At 43.3% G+C, this 7,500-nt stretch overlaps 1 long non-coding RNA gene across 2 annotated transcripts in view; it reads right to left on the minus strand.

Moving 5' to 3' along the window:
- LOC135103642 (uncharacterized) overlaps window positions 1–7,500 on the minus strand; it is a 173,428-nt gene that overhangs the window by 115,574 nt on the left and 50,354 nt on the right. For both annotated transcript variants that reach the window (XR_010270143.1, XR_010270144.1), the window contains exon 3: window positions 3,670–3,738. This is a non-coding gene — a long non-coding RNA (uncharacterized LOC135103642). The remainder of the gene's footprint in view (window positions 1–3,669; window positions 3,739–7,500) is intronic.

Below are 7,500 nucleotides of genomic sequence, written 5' to 3' on the forward strand. Positions count from 1 at the left end.
TACTTCTAGTACCTCTCCTACCATCTTGGATAATGTTGGTAACAATAATTAGAGCCTCGCAACAATATAATAGCTTCTATTAGTTTTCCCTACATCACAGGGCTGTTAAGTCTCTCCATCATCAACAGAAATCAGCAATATTTTTCCCACAAGAGATACTAAGTACGCCACGGAACGGAGACTGCTAGTTAGTAAGACGACTTAATGCACAACGACAGAAAGAGAAAGTACACGTAGCGCTAACATCGTGTTCACCATTTACTTTAGATGTGCAGGCACATATACACAGCGTGCGGGCGAGCGGGCACCACACACACACTAATGTTGGGCTACATGATAAAATTAGTATGCTGTTCACAGACGTTACTTTTTTTCCCTCTAAGTCTGTGTACTTAAGTGCTAACGAGTCATGAGAGCCTGGTCGACGGTTGGCTGGCAGGGGAAGGGATGCTTTACACTATTTACGCGGTCGATAGCTAACTTCCACCGATACATCGATGATAACGGATGACAGACAGGCGGACAGGTATCGCACTTCACGAGTGACTAAAACACGATCAGGCAAGCTGGCGGTCAAGCACTTGTCCCTGCCTCGTTTTCAAGTATTTCAGAAGCTGGATAATCCCCACCAGCCTCTCACATTTGCGGCACATGGAGCTGGAGAACGTTTGGTCCTAGAAGAAAACGTGTGATTGGCAGCTGTTCCGAGGAATTCCGATCAAATTAAGCTTACCAGACTCCTGATGATATGTTTAATTGCAGTGTTATATGCTGCACGTCATCGCCCACTAAAAAATGCCACCAACATGTATCTAATACCTAAAAAAACAGTTACGGCAGCAACTTAAAAGTGTGGATGGACAATTGCACGAAGAGGCAACGGACGAAATGAGTGGCTTGCGATGTTGCTGGATGATGCTGATAGTGTGGAGTTGAACATGATGAAGTTCTAGTACATGTGAATAATGGCCACACAGCCTCTGCTGTCAATACCTATTACGCCACATTTCGTAATGAAGCATATGCTACTGCTGTTCAGGAATGAATCGTGAATAGCAATACAGGCGACGCAGGACGCTAGTACGAGCAGCAGCTATTACAAAGACGTGTCAGTTTACATCATCAGCATTGGTTCAGTGATTGCCTACATAATAAAATGTCAAACGAAGGGATCAACAACACAGTATGAGACAAAGAAAACGCCCCTAAATATTCATTAAACTTCGCTCTACGGAAAAAATTTTTCCGTCAAAAGAGGCGCAAGTATATGTAAATCAGTAGCAATATGTAGTACGCCCCTGGCACTTATTATACAACAAATAAGAACATAAGATAAAGGAAGTAGCAAGAAATCTGTAGGCCTACATGTAGTAGTCCGTGTATATATCTTATGCCTGCCCACATCCACCTATCTTCACTATCTAAAAATTTATCCAATCTCTTATAGCATCCCAGTGACTCAACCCTAACAACATGACTACTGAGTTTATCATTCCATTCATATATATAGTGTGTGTGTGTGTGTGTGTGTGTGTGTGTGTGTGTGTGTGTGTGTGTGTGTGTGTGTATGTGTGTGTGTGTGTGTGTGTGTGTGTGTGTGTGTGTGTGTGTGTGTTGCACATTGCTAAAAACTAACGTTTACGTAATCAACAAACCCATCAGTGATATGGCTAGTAGAAGCAGCAGCAATAAGAAAGTCGCCGCAATAATAAAGCCCTTCCATCCCATGCACCAAACTAGTGCTTCAATGGACAGAGGGCAGGTGTGATGTGCCTCCGTTTCACCAGTTTAGGCACACATGGACCAAACGTGACCACAAGTTGACATCTGGCTGACGGCAGGCCAGAACAAAGCCCTTCGGCTAGGGGAGGGAGATGAACCTCGCTCTGCCGACGGCCATCACACGTGGTCGACCCGGGAAAACACGTTATCGCATATTTTTTACTTGAAAGGACTGGGGGGAAGAAGATATTTAGAAACACACACACACACACACACACACACACACACACACACACACACACACACACACACACACACACACACACACACACACACCAGAAAACAATGCTCATCACTAGCACACCTAACAATCTCTAACAATACAGAACGTCACTTTCTTGGATATTTGAGGAATATCACACAGACGAGACACAATCATCGCGCGCGCGCGCACGCACGCACGCACACATATATATACACACACACACACACACACACACACACACACACACACACACACACACACACACACACACACACACACACACACACACACACACATTGCCTACAACAAGAGCAGTATGGAAGACAGGTAAACAATGAAAACAGTTTTGCAATACATAACAAACTCCTTGTCTGCTCTGATCCTTGGAGACAAAGTCAAAGTAACTCTCCAAGGCTTGTGTTGCTGATTAGTTTTCCGTGAGCCTCTCTTCCTTTGAGCGTGTGGAGGGCGCTGCCGAGTGCCGACTGGAGAATGGCCGCCATGTTTGTTGCCTGTGCCTGTGCTATTAATGGTTGCTCCGGGACCACCTTTGTGTTGCGACGTGGTGTTGAATAATGCAAAACAAAGAAGATAAAAGGGATTATTTCAGGTAAGTGTCGAGGTGATTACTCTCTCTCTCTCTCTCTCTCTCTCTCTCTCTCTCTCTCTCTCTCTCTCTCTCTCTCTCTCTCTCTCTCTCTCTCTCTCTCTCTCTCTCACGCACTTGTGCCTACACACACACCCACACACACACACACACACACACACACACATACTAAATGTCTTTTTTCTTCTTCTTTTTTGCGCCAGGAATATTTCATTTTCTAAGGCGCATCATAAAAACGTACACATGAAGAAAAATATAACAAACAAAATGCAGTAATTATGAAGCGTGTATAAACAGTCTCGCGTGATCACTCGTTCTTGTTCGTTTCATAATATAAAACATCATATATAAGTAAAGAGATATGTAAATAAACTCCTCATATAAAGAGAAACCAGGAAACACTACAGAAAAGTTTCTCCCATCAAGTAAAAGTAAAATTTGTCTTTCCATCAAGAAAAAAATTTTCCAACGAATTGCCCTATACTCATAATTCATTTCAGACTTTTTGACAAACAACATGTTCACGTCTTTTTGTGAATCGTGTAATAATAAAATATACACTTACATTACGATATCTATGACATTTCTGGTGATAGCGAGAAATGTCTGTATCACGTGGAGCTATATTAATTTCAAAATACACGGATTCCAACTCCCGTACACGTGGAAATTTCTTTTTTTAAAAGCGCAAATCTGTAATTTTTTTGCAAAATCCGCGCGAGAAAATCGACGCCACTTTCAGCATTAGCATACATTTCCACCCATCTGTAATGCGGAATGTAAAATAATGTATTCAAAAAAAAATGTAGTGCCAGATATATTACTGATAACATACGTATTGAACTAAGAACTCGACACATAGATACCAACTTTTCCTCTTCCTTCCTATGTATACAAAGCTAATACCCAAGTGCTTCCACGAGGAGAAGATTATAAAGAAGAGGAATATATGTACGCTACATCAGAACGGCGGCGGTGGTAGAAGTGGTGGCGGGTTGGTGCCCAGGCCCACGTCTCCGCCTGACACGCAGGAAACGAACAAACCTAGATGTGACAATTAATAATCGATACTCACGGTTTCCAAGCATGGTGGTCCACGTCCAGCTATTCATGGGGCGGTGGTGATGTCACGCTCCCTCCCTTCCTGCAAAATACTAGTAATTACTGATATACTCAGGTAATACAGGTATTTGACGAGCCTGCCAGAACTAATCAACTGAAGGGCGTGCAATGAATTACGTATAAAGATAGTATGTATTTATCTGCTAAAAATACATTAAAAAAAAGTGTCAGCAACACTCAAACTGAAACTGTTATAATATCTATTACCAGCTGGACATGGATATTCACATTCATTCGGGAAAGGTACTACTTATTTTCTGAAAAGTAACAAATTAAAGAATTTTCTTAGAGGTTCTCTCACTTAAAAAATTAAGTTCTGAAAGTCCTCGTATACCAAGTGAAAGTAGGTCAGGAGGCTGAGCACTCTCTCTCTCTCTCTCTCTCTCTCTCTCTCTCTCTCTCTCTCTCTCTCTCTCTCTCTCTCTCTCTCTCTCTCTCTCTCTTTCTGGAACACAAGATGAAGAGCTGGAGCCAAATTCTGCTTTCTTGGTAATAAGGCGAGAGACAAGTGCTGAGACGCGTCGCAATATTGTGTTTTGGAAGCTTACTTCACTGTAAAGTATAACATAGAGCCTGCCTCTCTCTCTCTCTCTCTCTCTCTCTCTCTCTCTCTCTCTCTCTCTCTCTCTCTCTCTCTCTCTCTCTCTCTCTCTCTCACTTCCCTTTGCACTCTCATTCCTCCTCTCTTTCCATTTCCCTTACATACGCATTATCTTTCTTCTTTCATTCTTATTTTCTACTTCGTCTGTGGATCTTAACATGCACCATTTGCCCCAGTCTTTTCCCCTTCCCCTCCACCACTCCTCTGCTTCCCAAACTCTTTACTTCCTTCGCTTGTAACCATTTCTCCCTCCCTTCCTTCCTTCTAAGCACCCCACCGATCTCTCCCTCCCTTCCTCCGTCCCTTCATTCGCTCCCTCCCTAGCCCCCCATCCCGACATGAACATAAGGAAATGAGGCTGGATCAGGCAAGGCAGTGTGACCCGGCAGTATTATGCGAGTCCGTCCGGCATTTTACGAGCGAAGCCACTGTAATCTGCCCCAACTCTTGTCTGGCATATCTTTTGTTTACACGGAAACGGATGAGAAGAAGGTGTTGCATTACAGCCAGTTAATATTCGTGCGGCGCCGCTAGCCGATCACAGGATTCCCTCTGACCTACGCCTGCCTCACACGGCCGAAAATGACTTAGGTTTTATTTCTGCTATTCTTCAACCTCCCTCCCCTTCCCCCCCCTCTCTCTCTCTCTCTCTCTCTCTCTCTCTCTCTCTCTCTCTCTCTCTCTCTCTCTCTCTCTCATCAATATCTTCCTGGCGTCCGCTTCCATTCTTAGACAGGGAGGAAGGGAACCGCGTAAAAGAAAAGCTGCAGTAAGAATATGATTTTACAGGAATTCACTGCCGCTGGGACAGAAGTCATCGTGAATGCTGAGGAGCCTGCACGCGAAGCTCAAGGCTCCCTGGCCCTCGCAGTACCGTTCCTCCACACCTCCCTAGGCTGAGGTGAAGTTTTCTGCTGCGTGACCTTACTCAGGCAGACGATGTCATCCTGTGTGCATTTTTGTCAAAGTGTTGTGTGCTTAGTGTTTGATGCCTTATTACACCGCCAACTGCTGCCCTCCCACACCCGCTGCTGCTCGTACGTTACCACCGTGTCATTTAACACCCTCTAAGAAACAGCTGCAGTGGACGTGGCTTATTAAATTTACTTAATAACATCCTTTCGCTAAAATTCAAGCAATTCCAACAACTGAAAAAAGCAGTGATAATAGCATCACACGACAGTATTCCAGGTATTAACGTTTTTTTAATACAAAATATATGAAACTCAAATAAATTCCTCGGTAATACACTGCTAAATGTCAGGAATGATACTTTACTTCAAATATTTCTGAATAATCTTCCGATAAAACAAAAAGATTCAGCACAACAGCTCTGAATGTCATTAATGGATGTCAGGATATTTTTCTTCAGGCGATAAAATGCTGCTTAGAACAAGTCTGATGCAACTTCTTTTTCCCCTTACTTTTTCTACTCTCCCTTGATATCCGATGGATTTTTCACAAGCAGACCAGGATAGCATTTCTGTTTTGTAATCGGCCGGAAGATACTGCTTCTTAGTCTCCACTAACTTTTTTTTTTTCGCGGGGGAGATCTAAAAAAAAAAAATTCATAGGCACTACGATTGAGATTTTCATTACCCATGATGAAATTTAAACCGGAAACCCAAGGGTGCTTCGTAAATTACTAATCTCAAACCCGCGCACTTGATTCGTCGATAATGAAGCTACCCTCATATCCCTCCCCTTTCCCCTTACCCCTCCCCCCATCTGCCATCCCACGCTGCCTACGGAGGAGGCGGCGGCACGGGGAATATTAATGAAGGTACACCTGGACGCCATCGACAACGAGATATTGAAAGATTGCAGTCTACTAAAATATTGTCTCCCTGCCGTCCATTTCCGTGAACATGTTTTGAGCTGTGATCCCTGCGTCATTTTTTTTACCCGAGTCAGCATTTTGATTCCGGAGCGAAATAAAAACATAAAAAGAAAAACAACTTATGGCCTTGAGTAATAAATTGCCATGTTTTAACGTAGGTTTTTCTTTTTATTCGGTGTGGAAAAAATACTATGTAATATGAAACATTTTTAAAGTTATGAGGAGGTCTTTCCTGGCGCTCAGCTGAATATTTCTGGAGGACGCGGAAACATGAATGAAAAAAAAAAGCGATTCATTCTTTCCTTCCTCATTAAAAGTTCAATCTTTCTACACCCATCCCTACCGGTGACTGACTTGCCTCCCCAACAAACTAAGCCCCTTCTACTCTCCCCCCAACAGCCTAAGCCCCTTCTATCGATTGTTCCTGCCTTGTAAACTGGCTATTTTTCTTGTCTTACAGAGAAAACTGCCGACAAAACACGTCATAACTCTGGCGTGTAAAACTGATATTTTCTAAACCCTTTCCTCGCCCGCGGCCACACCTCCAGCCTCGCCTCCAACTTAATACATACAGAGTGCTAACCTCGTAAACCTCTGGGGATTTATTGCAACGCTCAGGATATTCACTCTTTCGCTTTGGCGTACTCACACATATCACAATTCCTCGTGTTTCCTCTGCGCCCGCAACGCTCATATTTTTCATCATAAAGAATTGATAAAACCGGCTACCAACCCCCTCTCCTGAAAAAATATGAACAAGTACAGAAGCATTAATGAAAAAGAGAAGTCTCATAACGCAAAGCTAATCTATCAGCCTATCATCCGTCATTATGCAATTTGATGAGTAAGTGTTTTTTTCAATTTCCCTCGTTCACCTGAGCGATAAATTAGCAAGCAGGTGAACGCCAGGCGAGCTGTGAGGATCCCGCGGTGGGCAGCAACACACGCACCGCCGTCCTTCACTCCCATCACCCAACCCAGCACTAAGTGCGAAAAAATAGCACATATAAAGCAATCACTCACCTCAACGTGTATGGATAGTGTTTTTACAAAGACCAGCAACCGAAGGTGTTTGTGGTTTTAACCTTTTTTATTAGCTTGAATGCAAGTGAAGTTGAGAACGCAACTCTTGATCCTTGACCAGAACGTGGTGGATAAAGCACCTAACTAGGAACACTGACTCCACACACGCCGAGGCCTTCCTGAGTTAAGGGATCTCTCCACCACTCCAAGATGAAAGGTGTGTTGGTATTCAAGGTACAGTTATGGATCTCTATGCGCTAAAGGTTCAGTTTTATATACACTCACTACTATTTCGTCATGATTTAACATAATCTTATTGC

Source organism: Scylla paramamosain, chromosome 9 (genome assembly GCF_035594125.1).
Source record: "Scylla paramamosain isolate STU-SP2022 chromosome 9, ASM3559412v1, whole genome shotgun sequence".
NCBI lineage: Eukaryota > Metazoa > Arthropoda > Malacostraca > Decapoda > Portunidae > Scylla > Scylla paramamosain.